At 39.6% G+C, this 13,614-nt stretch overlaps 1 protein-coding gene across 2 annotated transcripts in view; it reads left to right on the forward strand.

Annotated features, from left to right (window-relative positions):
* PIBF1 (progesterone immunomodulatory binding factor 1) overlaps nucleotides 1-13,614 on the forward strand; it is a 179,883-nt gene that overhangs the window by 112,647 nt on the left and 53,622 nt on the right. The window lies entirely within an intron of this gene.

A 13,614-nucleotide genomic window follows, 5' to 3' on the forward strand; every position in this document is an offset into this window, starting at 1 on the left:
ATTAAAGGACTTGCAAATTTCAAATTCTCATCTGTCCCTGTTATAAAAGACTCTCAGGACTCCAGAGCAATTTGGCTTTCTAGTGTTCCTCAGTGTCCCTAGTGTATCTCTGTTATCTCGTTTTTTTGGATTTCCGTGTAATGACCATTGCCTGTTTCTTGACCATCTGTGTCTGCCCTAACCACCGTGACGAACCTTGCCGCCTGCCCTGAAAATTTTCTACATTAACCATAACGATCCCCTGCCGCCTGCTTTGAGCATTTGCTATGTTACCAGTAACAAACCTCTGCAGACTGCCCTAACCTTTTGCTCTACAGACCAAGGGAGACCACTCTAGTGGGTCACAACCTGGGGTTTCCCTGCTACGAAGTTCACATCCCTGTACAGGGGTTAAAGGGTGAAGATCAGGGGTTCCGTTAGACTCCGTTCCCCGGAGTAGCCCCAAGTCAAATCCCTTGGTATAGAAATCCTATCCCTCTTATCAACCTTGACAAATGGCCCTATAAAGAATATTGCCCAAACCTGAGGTAGGCTTTAGAAAATCATCCGGACTGCCAGTTGTTTATGTTTAAAGCATTAGAGGGCTATTCCAGGAAAATATTTTGATGACCTTTGTATCAACAAAATGAAGTGGATATCCAGGTACGTTGCTGCAGCTGTATGTGCGCCGGTGTCTGGTACTACAACTCATTGAAGTGAAGAATAAGGCAATTAATGTGTTTTCCCAGGAAACCCCTTTAAACTATCTGTAAATACAGTAGGATTCTAATTAATAACTTATAATGTCACTATTGCATAAAAACTGTTCTTAAAGTGCTATCATTGCCCATACGATCAACTAGATTATATCTGGCCTTTATCTGCGTTTTGAAACGTTATTTCCATTTATACGATATGTACTACTGGTAAACAGTGGGAAGAATTTATTAACTTTTCTACGCCAGGTTTTTGGCGTACAAAAGTTGCAATTTGCGGGGAAAATAATGACTTTTGGGCTGTTTGTGCCATTCAAAGCACTTGTCTAAACAGTGGGCGTGGCATAGCTGAAAAGATTCTACTATCATTTACGCCAGCTCCTAGCTGGCGTAGACTTCGCTTTGTGGCCGGAGGTGTTCCAGGGAGCAGGCTTCACGCTGGGCCCGGTACTGCTTCCCCCCTCCACGATCAGACGTTAAAATTTAATAAAATGTAAAACAAAAAATGTACTTCCCTCTGACTCTTCAATCAGTCCGTGGCGCATACATTATACCGATGCCGGGCAGTGTCAGGGCGTTATATAGGATACAGCACACAATGTTCTGATGCTGGACGTCGTGTGCTTCATTGCATACAACGTCTTAGCTTAGCGTTCGGCTCTTCCAATGTGAAGCAGACCTTTGCCGGGGCCTGATATAAGAGCCTGAGGGAAAAAGTGGGGCTTTGAGGTGAGAAGACAAAAAAAATTATATTGTCTAATGGGGAAGGGGGGTAGATTGGGGGGTTGAAATCACATTGTGGTGCATGGCAAGCAGAAAGATGTAACAGATTTATTAAGAGGTGTGTGTATGAAACTGCAGTCTTAGGCCTCGTGCACACTTCCCACACCGTTTTCACGGCCGTTTTTGACGGATCCGTGTGCCCGTTTTAGCGGCCGTGTGCACTCCGCGTTTCCGAGCGCCGAGCATGGTACTGTTCAGGGTGCTGAAAGAGTTAATGGGCTGCACTGATCGGCGGTAACTCTTTCAGCACCCTGGACAGTACCATGCTCGGCGCTCGGAAAATGCAATTTTAATGAAATAAAAAAATAAGTTCATACTTGCTTTCCTCCTGTCCGGCCTCCAGGGATGACGTTTCATCCCGTGTCATCGCTGCAGCCAATTACAGGCTGTAGTGGCGGTCACGCACGTCAGGATGACGTCAGAAGGCCGGCCTCCAGGGATGACGCTTCATCCCACGTGACCGCCTCTGCAGCCAATCACAGGCGTCAATATATGTTTCTGGCTATCAAATTTCAGTTTAAAGGGGTATTCCCATTATACTTTATGGTATATCAACAGCATTGCTGCTTTCTACCAAACACAACGCCACACTTGTCCACAGGTTCCGTGTGGTATTGCAACTCAGCCTAAGTCACTTCAATTGAGCAAATCTGCAATAACAGACACAAGCCTGTGGACAGGTGTGGCACTGTTTCTAGAATAAAGCAGCCATGTTTTTCTAATTCTGGACTACCACTTTATCTCTTTTTTTATTTTTTCCCCTGCTGTCGATCTCTTCGCTCCTTTGCTGCTGTTGGGACATTTTGTCATAATGCTGCTCTCCATACAAGTAGCGGGAGACCAGCAGTGGGGGAACAAAGAAGAATTGGGGCTGGTTGAGGCTCTGACAACTTTCCAGTCCTCTCATGAAATAGATTAGGTCTAATCGACTACAATATTACAAAATTGTGCGCCTGCGGTACGGTGATGTTATGGCAAAACAAAAATGCAGTATGAACGCACTCCTAAAGGATCGTATGAACACACAATTTAAATGTAAAAGGACTATGTAGATAAAGCACAAATTAATTCAGCAATTCAGGATTCATGTAATTTGGGTGAGCTCGCTTTTTAAAGGCGTGTATTCAGCTTTTATTTTTTGTAGTAGTTTGTTTAAGGACAGTAAGAAAATGACAGCTTTTTTTATTTACTGATTAGAAAAAAAAATGCAGTCTACAAATTTTTTAAGTATAATACCTTACCCAAGTCCAGGCATGCTATGATAGACTTCTGGAAAGTTCTGCTTTCAGTCTTATGATCCAGGAGTGTCTGAATAGATGACCACCAGTAGAGACCTGCAACCTGGACCATATTTCATCCAAACCTGCCTCTTTGTATATGGGGAGACACAAATATATGGTAAAATTGTCTTACTAAAACATTGTAAGCCTTACATTTATGATCAGAGATTATTCTTAACAACAAACATTGAATTGTTGGCGTATTTCCCAGAAACATAATACTGCCAAGAAATACCTACATATTCTAATTATAAATAGAGACGGTAAAAGATACTTAGAAAATACACATACCTTCCAGATTTTCTTTCGTCTGTGTTGAAGTAAATGCATATAAAATGTTACTCTTCAGTAGTATACACTGTTACAGCAGGGCCTGTTAACATCACATTGTATAGTCCGAGAGCACTTTCTGATGTATACACCGACTTGCCCATAGATTGTCCTTTTGGCAAACATTTGGCTGGTATACGTTAGTGTAACTTTTTTTTTATTTTTTTTAACTTTTATTGAAAAAGATCCTGCAAAAATGGTAAGCAGAGCATGGTATTAGTTTTTTTTGTTGTTTTCTTTTACAATGATCAATGGTAAATGTATACAAATGTACAGGCATAATACAGTTGCATATAACAGGAACATATGTTCTCGGCAAGTTAATTTAAAATTGCATGTGCAAACATTAGGTGAACAGAGCCTAAGGGTCCTCTTACACGGCACGACATGGGCCGTGTAAACGAGCACCGAACAATGAGACAGCTCGTTAATTGGTGCTCATTTGCTTCTTTCACAAGGAGCTATTATCAGTAATGTATGGGCACGAGCCATTGTTAACAATCGTTTTTCCCCGTTTATTTCTAACATGTCGGCAGCGCATCTCCTTGTTTACACAGGAAGATGGGCTGCCGACAACGATTATATTGTCTGCTGCATAAAAGATACAATCAGCCGATGAACGAGCGTTTGCTTGATCATCGGCTGATCGTTGCCCTTTACACAGGGCAATGACTGGGGACCAGCGTTCATATGAAAGCTCATTTGCCCGATAATTGGCCCAGTAATATGACCTTAAGTGCAGTACAGAGCTCATTCTTTTTTTTTTTTCTGTTTTTTTTTTCTGTTCCTCGAAAGCGATACACATAGCACATTCAATCAAAACATCTTAATGGACCGTTTGTCTGAACTGATGGTTTTTAGTACCGTAGACTTTACAAAGAATCATGTCTATACCTACAATGATCTATAGGGCACTAAATCGTGAAATAAATGAAAAAACTATATACTGTACGGTTCACATCGTTATTGCTTTATGTATTTTATAGATGCCTTAATAACGAAAGAAACTGATCTATTTTGGACCCCATTTATTTATAATAATGTCCCCCGATACCCGCCCTATGTACTTACCTGTCCCCGGCTTCTTCGTCTACGCTGCTCTCCACCTTCCTCTTTGGTGTCTGGCAGCCGCTCTCTCTGCCAATGCTCCATGCTGGATTTTTAGTGCACGCTGACCCTCTGTTTATTAAAGGACTGGCACGTGCAAACTTCAAATTCTCAGCTGTCCCTGTTATAATAGACTCTCTAGATTCCTGAGCAATTTGGCTTACTATTGTTCATCAGTGTCCCTAGTGTATCTCTGCTATCTCGTTTTTTGTGATCCCATGTAATGCCCTTCGCTTGTTGACCATCTGTGCCTGCCCTAACCCCTGGGACGAACCCTGCAGCCTGCCCCGACAACTTGCTACGTTAACCATAACGTACCTCTGCCGCCTGGTTTGACTATTTGCTATGTTACCAGTAAAGAACCTCTGCAGAATGCCCTGACCTTTTGCTCTCCAGACCAAGGGAGACCACTCTAGTGGGTCACGACCTGGGGTTTCCCTGCTACGGAGTCCACATCCCTGTACAGGGGTTAAAGGGTGAGGATCAGAGGTTCCGTTAGACTCCGCTCCCCAGAGTAGCCCCAAGTCAAATCCCCATTTAAGGTTCTGTTAACATCACATTGTATATGCTGAAAGCACTTTCTGATGTATACACCGACTTGCCCATGGATTTTCCTTTTGGCAAACATTTGGCTGGTATACATTAGTGTAACTTTATTTATTTTTTTATTTTATTGAAAAGGATCCTGCAAAAAAGGTAAACCGCGCATGGCATACATTTTTTTGTTTTTATTTTCTTTTACAATGAAAGTCAATGGCAAATGTACAGGCATAATACAGTATAATACAGTTGCATATATCGGGAACATCTATTCTCGGCAGGTTACTTTAAAATTGCATGTGCAAACATGAGGTGAACAGAGCCTAAGGGCCCTCCGACATGGGCCGTGTAAACGAGCGCCGAACAATGAGACAGCTCGTTAATTGGTGCTCATTTGCTTCTTTCACAAGGTGCTATTATCAGTAATGTATGCGGACGAGCCAATGTTAACAATCGCTTGTCCCCATTTATTTCTATCATGTGAGCAGCGCATCTCCTTGTTTACACAGGAAGATGTGCTGCCGACATCTATCATATTTTCTGCTGCATAAACGATACCATCAGCCGATGAACGAGCGTTCGCGCGTTCATCGGCTGATCGTTGCCCTATTTATACAGGGCAATGATTGGGGACCAGTGTTCATATGAACGCTCGTTTGCCCGATAATTGGCCCGTGTAATATGACCTTTAGTGCAGTACAGTGCTTATTCTTTTTTTTTTTTCTGTTCCTCGAATGCGACGCAACGCGCCATAGCACATTCAATCAACACATCTTAATGGACTGTTTATCTGAACTGATGGTTTTTAGTACCATGGACTTTACAGAATCATATCTATACCTACAATGATCTATAGGGCACTAAATCGTAAAATAAAAAAACAAAACTATATACTGTACAGTTCACATCATTATTGCCTTATGTATTTTATAGATGCCTTATAACAAAAGAAACTGATCTATTTTGGACCCCATAGATTTATAATGGGTCCCTCAGTTTTCCATCAGTGTTCTCCCCACAGCACAAAAAAAATTATTGATGTCCATAATTTTGTTTTTTTTGTTAGTTTTTTTTGGAGTAGAAAATAGGTATTATATATAAGTCAGTCCAATATTTTTCTTAAATTTTCAGAATTTTTTTGTTTTCTTTAACCTTGCTAGAACAATCATTATTGGTTATCGTGGCCAAAAGCCTTGTCCAAAATGTACCATTAGATTTTTTTTTTTTGGTCCCAGTCTGCTCTTTGAAATTTTAGGAGGCTTATTTGTAGTTGGACTGATGTTTAATCCAACAGAATTACGTTAACATAAATTTACCCTAAGAATCCTGTGTACAGTGTGATCAATTGGTTATTCATTGCTGTGTAGACAATCTCTCCACGGGATCTGTTCTGTGAAAAGAAAGGAAAATATTTATCACCTTCCTTGCGGGACACTTTGTGCAGACATGATTTATTTACTGTATATATGCCTGGTTACAGATAACTTGTGATGGACGTGCTATTTTCTTTCCAAATATTTTTTTTATTCAGATTTATTATTTTTTTTTCGATGTATGAGAAGCACAATACTCCCCTTTAGTAGAACCCTTTTGTCAGTATGCTAAGGATTACAGTGACATGTTATCATAGCTCCAATAAAGAAACAATATAAATGGCATGCTTCCCTAACACGTACAGTTGTAAAGATAAAATGCTTGCACACAGTGCTGCCATAACAAATGACGCTACAACTATACAAGTCTTGAGAAAATAGTATTTCTTACCCTTATAAGCCCTGGCCTTTGTTTTTTTCTGTGAATTTATAATGTAACAATGAGTAGTTGTATGTACATATAGTTGTATTGTTAAGAAATACAATACATACGTTAGTCCTACCATTCACACAATTTAAACGGATGTTTGCTCTGTTATTTTCACTAGGTCGACTTGCCGTTAAAGGGAGCTTTATTTTTCTTACATTCTAATGTGATAAAAATAAATCCTGGACTTGTTTTGTAGCCCCATTGAAATTTCCCTTTGAGAAATGAAATCGCAATTCAAATAGTTATACTTGTAACCGTATTCAAAGCGCAGTACGAGATGGCTTCCCATTATTTTTGTTCGTTGTTCAGGTTTTATTTTTGATTTATTTATTTTTTTTTTTCTTTTTATAATTTGCCAAATGTAAAATAAAAGACTTTGGTCTTATACTTTAGTGCAGTAAACTTATATGTAGCACATACAGAAAATTGTCCAATCCTTTCTAGCAACACTTGTTCTAAATATTGTATCCGCAGTGTTGGTATTTGCTGTTCAAATGCTTGTTGAAGAGATTGTATTGTAAGAAAATGACCTATTGTTTCAATCAAATTTTTATGTTAAACATATTTTTTTTAAACTATGGCTATTATTTTACTTTTTTTTACATTTTCAGGCTGAATTGTCACCACTCGTCTCTTTCAGCCAATGACAAGGGTTCTTTTTACTCATGGCCTCTTTCCATTGGCTACGAGTAGACAAGTAGCCATTTGGTTGCTGTGAAGGGGAGATGCTGTGTCCAGAGACGTTGAGTGGCCATTCCTGGTCTGGAGACTTTTTTTTTTTTTCTGCAGTTATGTGGCGTTTTGTTGCAGCAATTGTGAAAATAGTAACTACTAATGTACACAGCATATTGAAGGGTGATGTATACAGAATACCCCATGTGTATATCATACCGGAGAGTATGGGAGGGCTTGCATACCCTCTGCTGTAAATCTTGTAGTCAGTCAGTCCACAGTCTGACTGCAGCATGTACCGCAGTGTGTTAGGCGGGGATCACATCTGTATCAGAGGCTCCATTTGGTGCCTCCTTAAAAAATGCCGAAAAAATTAGCACAGCATGCTGCACTATTTTTCCGGTAACTTACAGACACACGGACAGAAACCTGACGGACCCCATTAAAGTCAATGGGGTCCGTTGGGAACCGTTAGTGTTTGCCATCTGAAGTCATATCACAACATTGAATTGCATTTTGCTACTCCTATGACGGAATAGAATTTATAGCGCAAATTTGAACAGAGCCTTACTGATGTATCTTTATGACACATACACACATATATACATACACATGTCCGCATATGTAAGATAAAATAGAATTATTGCCATTGATATACTACTTCGTGGCTGAAATTACTTCTTAAAAATAGTAAGACAAGTACGTTTATTCTGCTAAAAAATATAAAGTGCGACTTCTGTTCCCGACTTTCCCATGCGTTATGCCAATCGGCTGCATTCCATACCAATGCAGCTAACCTTGAACTATATTACATATGTATACATATACAGATCAGCCTCAGAGGGATAAAACTACTCACTAACCATTCATTTGCTGCCTCATTTTGAGCAAAGAATTTTTAGTACTTTCCACCTGAAATTTGTATTTCCTAGCTTTTGACACAATGAGCCAGAATAATGTATGCTGATGTGTCATTAAGCAATAAAAGCGCTAAGCTTAACTCACTATACCTGATCCCATGTGATTTTTTACAGACTTTCAGGTTGCTTGTTTAGTGAATCATGCACAAGTACTCTTAATAGGAGAAGACAGTTTCTGCTATTGTGAAAGTTTTGTATTCAACGAAATATAATTCATTGACTACACATACAGGAAGTCCTTGAAATGCGTCATAACTCGTCAATTATTCTATGCATCGAATATAGGCATAAAACCATAAAGTTAAATCAGTAATTCAAAGTACAATGCTAAAATACAAATGAATTTGTGTAAACATAAAAAAAATTCATGCTGCCAAATGTATGTGTGTGTGTGTATATATATATATATATGTGTGTGTGTGTATGTATGTATGTATGTATATATATATATATATGTGTGTGTGTATATATATATATGTATATATTTATTCCATAATAGAGAGCCTGTCAATTAGTCCCGAACCTGAACTCCCTTATTGCTACTTAAGTTATGCAGATTTGCTGTTTTGAGATGCTTAGAAAGCTATGTGTCAATCCCTGATGGAATTGCAGTGTAGGCCCCTCTTCAAGGGGAATGTATTATCAGAAAATAAAATATTATTTGAAATAGGTTTCTATCTTAAACCTACAGTATTTTTTTTATGGCACTTCATATACAAAAAATAAAATAAAAATTAGATCTTGCCGACCGGCCACTAGAGCAGACACGAGACTGACGTTTCCTGTTTTCTGCAACTTGTCAGCTTTCCTGGCACATTCTTACACATGTATAAAGACTGAGACAGGATGAGTAGAGTCATTACATTATCATTAGAGGGTCGGCAATTTAATGACCGCTGTATAGTACTGCTGGCAAAATGGCAGTCTCCATCTTTTTCTGGAGACTGTTTAAGTCTATTGACATTTCTATGACAATTAAGTATCATTGATTGCAGCTACTATAAAGCAAACACAACCTATACACTCAATACTGGAAGAAAGTATGTGTCTCTGATATTGCTGCCCCAGCGAAGTTTTAAATATAAATAAATACAACATAAAAATAAAACAACACATTATTGGAATGTGGAAAGCAGACTACAAGACTGCCTGTTCACGTCTGCGTTGGAGGCTCCGTTAGGGGCCTCCGTCGCAGATGTTGCAGAAATGACCAGAAACAATAGGGCTGCATGCTGCGCTATTGTTTCCGGTAAAACGACGTCAATGGGTTCTGTCGGCCGCTGGCGGTATCCGTTGTGAAACAGAAGCATTACTTCCGTCATTTCTCTTGTTCTGCTCCTCTGACGGAGGACAGCAAGGGAAAGATGTGAACGGGGCCTTAGTGTGTGCGCTTTTTATGTGTACGTAAAGCGGTTGTCTCAAGAAGACAACCCCTGTCCATATGCTCTAATAGGGCATGTGGATATCATAGAGAAAGGTCCCCTGCTAGGGTGGGGAGCTGATAAGAAAGAGCATCTCCCGCTTGTGGTGACTCGGCCTGCCCATGTATAACATGTTCGCTCAAACATTCTACTAAGCGTAATATAATGGTACAATGTGCGGCCAAACGCCACTTCAGTTACAGAAGCAGGACCCGCGGTGATCGGCTAATCGCTGGGGCAGCTCCTGTTATAAAGGGGTTGTTTTATTGAGACATATCTATATGAAGGATGCTACAAAGCAGAGTGGTTGATGTTTACAGTTGTGTTCTCTGTGGATTGGACATAGCCCAGACTGTATGCTCATTTGGGCCGGGTCAATTTTTTCTTCTTTTACATGTCATTGAATGTTATTATCTGTTACATACATAATGTTCAAGGCTGCTTAAGGTGTTTGTGCTTTATATTATAATTATAGGTTTGATTTTTTTTTTCAACTTCTTAGAAGAAGTTACATAAGTTCCTATCCACGTTTATGGTTACACTTGCATCAGGAACAGTGTGCCAAATCGAAATATATATATATATATATATATAGTCCAGAGAAAGCTGAAAGAAGCCATAAAGATGAAGCATGGCCTGTAATAAAATTTACAGTTGTCTAAATAGAAGAACGATTTTAAGCACTTTGGTAACACTTTGAAGACATTGAAAATGTGTTGAATATGCGTTAAGTAGTGATAGTGTAAAATCTGTATTTCTTGTTTTTTTGGGGTTTATTGTTCTACATCAGGGAGTTTCCTTTGTCTGAGCCAAATGAGATTGCAGCTTTCTTACAGAGGATTACACAGGCACAGCTCACGCCAGCTCAGAAATGTAACCAAGTTCATAGTTTAGTCATACTCGTAGTCTTTGTTTAAAATGTTTATGGACAAGGATATAGCCGGTTTCTTACTTAACGTTGACATTATATTGAGAAAGTGCTGACGGTCCATGTAATAGCATCATAGCTGCATAGATCAAGTCTGATGTCACTGAGATGTCAAGTTACTCAACTGTCTGTTCAACACCTTCAACTAATGGTTTTGATGAAGACAGAGTTTTCACAAATAAAATAGTTAAATTATGATGAAAAGTTAGAAAACTCAGAGGCCATGAGGGAAATTTCATCAATAACATACCAGTTGGTTAAAACTGCATCAAATTTATCAAAATTTCCTTATGCCAACACATGGCTGGCATACAGGTACACCAAAATTTTGCTTAATAAATCCATTATATTTATTAGCTTATTTACAAAGTGGTTAAAGAAAAACTTAATCAAAGTCTTTCCTGCTGCCCCCTTTCCGCACAATCATCTAAAGCTCCTGCATAAAAAACACAGGACTCCCCTTATATTACTAAGCAATCCTGTAGGCAGTAGTGCAAGTGGCATAGTATTAGTACACATGCCCAGCACTACTGGAGGGTGTAAGGTGACATAGGAGTAAAGGGCCTTTTACATCTGCCGATATTCGGCCGGTGCAGTGAGCGCCGATCAATGAGACATCGTTGATTGGTGCTCGTTTGCTCCTGTCACACGGATCTATGGATGGGGACGAGTGGTTGTTACTCCGATCGATCGTTCCCATGCATTATTATCATGTCGGCAGCGCATCTCTTTTTACACAGGGCAATTATCGGCAACGAGCTTTATATATGCACGATAATCTCCCAGTGTAAAAGCCCTTAAGGCGCTCAGATGCTGCTACCTACATCCTGCCACCCTTCGGCCACTTTTAAAGCCCAGTTCACACAGCTTTTTTGGCCCTGAATTTGACTCGAAACTACGTCGGAATCCGCACCACAAACCAACCCAAATCTCCCTCCATTGATTTCTATAGGTGGAAGAGGCATTTTTCTCCTGGGCGATTTTCGATGGCTCGCAGAAAAAAAAAGTATCATGCCCTATCTTGGAGAGGCTTCCAACTCTAAACCTTCATTGAAATCAATGGGAGGCAGAAAAAAAATGTGCCGCTCGTTTGGATCACTTTCTGATGCGGGTTTTTTGACCAAAAACTGTCCATGGTTTTTGCATTTACTTAAAGAGTAAGTAAACTTAAAAAAAAATTATAATATTTAAATATCATAGTGACATGTCAGAAGTTTTGATCGGTGCGGGGTCCGAGCATGGAGACTCCCATCAATCGCTTAAACAAAATGGCAAAACCGCTCGGGTGCCACTTAGTTTCTAATCGTCTTTCCTCAGAAAGATGAGCGAACGCTGTATGAACTCATAGACTTTTCTATTGAGCCCGTACACGCTCCGAGGAAAGCCGATCAGAAACGAAGCAGCACAGTTCTTACCCGAGCACTTCTGCTGCTTCGTTTTAGTCCATCGGTGGGGGTCTCCGTGCTCGGACCCCCACTGATCAAAACTTCTGACATGTTACTATGATATGAAAAAGTTTTCTAAAAGTTTAGTTACACTTTAATTAAAAGAAAAGCCTAAAGAAAAAAAACAGTGTAAAAAAACGCCTCAAATAAAGCATTAAAAAATGCTTGCATTTCAAAATCTGCCTCAAAAAATCTTGAAGGAATTTTGAAACATCTATTTTTTTCTGCTTTTATAAAACGCTGCGCACATACCCTGATAGAACGTCATGCATAAAAAAAGTTATTCGCCAGGGTTCCGAAGGAATAATAAATTTACTTTTTACCGGGTCTGCCCTTTTCCCAGGAACAGCACCACTTTTCTCTGTGGGCTGTGCCTGGTATTGCAGCTCAGCTACATTCAAGTGAATAAACAGACAGTATTTTCTAACCCTGGAAAACCTCTTTAAATAAAAACTCTGGTATATGTCACATCAGATATAATCACATAAAACACACTTGGCTTCTTCCTCTTTTGCTTTGTATATTATTGCCTTATTTTTTTTACATCTGCGCATGACTGGAATTCAAATTTGCTTTACATGAAATCCTGAAAACAAAAACCACATGTACAGTATACAGTATGTCGGCCGTATCCAGATACGTGTTTTTTTTCCTTTTAGGTTTGCTTCTTTTAATGTTCAGCCAGCTCTAGAGGAAACTCTTTATACGTTGCTGGTTCTCTGTACAGATAAATCTGTGGCGTTGAGGTCTTCGCGTGTTCGTATGCAGAATACGTCAGAAAACTGAGCACCTGGGGAAATATGTCAAACAACAAATACCTGTAACTATGACACCCAAACAGGCTTTGTTATTTTTACCTGACACAGTAAAAAAAAGTGTCTTTAGGAGAAACAGAAACTTGTTTGCTTATTTTAGTCATCGTAGAAGGATTGTATGTTTTCGCCTTTTATATACGGAATGTATTGTTTGCCCCTGTTATATTGTTGTGCTCATAATACAAAAAGAGATGGGGCATCTATTTGGCTAGAAATAGTCAGAGGTACCGTGTATGGGTGCACTGCAGAAAGAGTTAAAACTCAGGCCATGTATACGTTCGCTTATGCTTGAGGGTCTTGATGAAAAACCATTCTAGTGGGGGGGTTGCAGAATGACACATGATACAAGCTCAATCGTTGTATTTTTTTTTTATTTTTTTTTTACAAACCGCAGCACTACTTTGAATAAAAAACACCTTCATTTATGACCGTTATGGTGCAATGAACAGAACCAAACCTGTAACAAAGATTTTTCTTTCTTCATTTCTTTTCTGACATCTGTGGTTATCAAAACCTGAAAACTGTTATGGCTGCAGTCATAATCCCAATATCTGGCCATGTCACACTCGTGGGGGTCTAGGAAGTTGATATATGGGGAGCTGTTTTGCAGGGTTTTTGCACTGGTGATGTTCTTTCATGGACTAACAAACTAGTGGCTCTGCTGTAGAGAATGCATTTTACAGAAAAAGGTTAGAGCCACTATTCCATAATATAGAACCATATTGAGCCCCATATTATGGGCGTAACTGTTCCATATCGGGCACTGTATCTTGCACTTGAAGTGCTTCTAGGGTGAAATTAGTCTGCGATGTGGCAGCCAATGGAGCATGCCGCAGTTTTTTCTGTGGATTAGCCAGCCCAAACGACATGCACTG

This window comes from Rhinoderma darwinii, chromosome 2 (genome assembly GCF_050947455.1).
Source record: "Rhinoderma darwinii isolate aRhiDar2 chromosome 2, aRhiDar2.hap1, whole genome shotgun sequence".
In the NCBI taxonomy this organism is placed as follows: domain Eukaryota; kingdom Metazoa; phylum Chordata; class Amphibia; order Anura; family Rhinodermatidae; genus Rhinoderma; species Rhinoderma darwinii.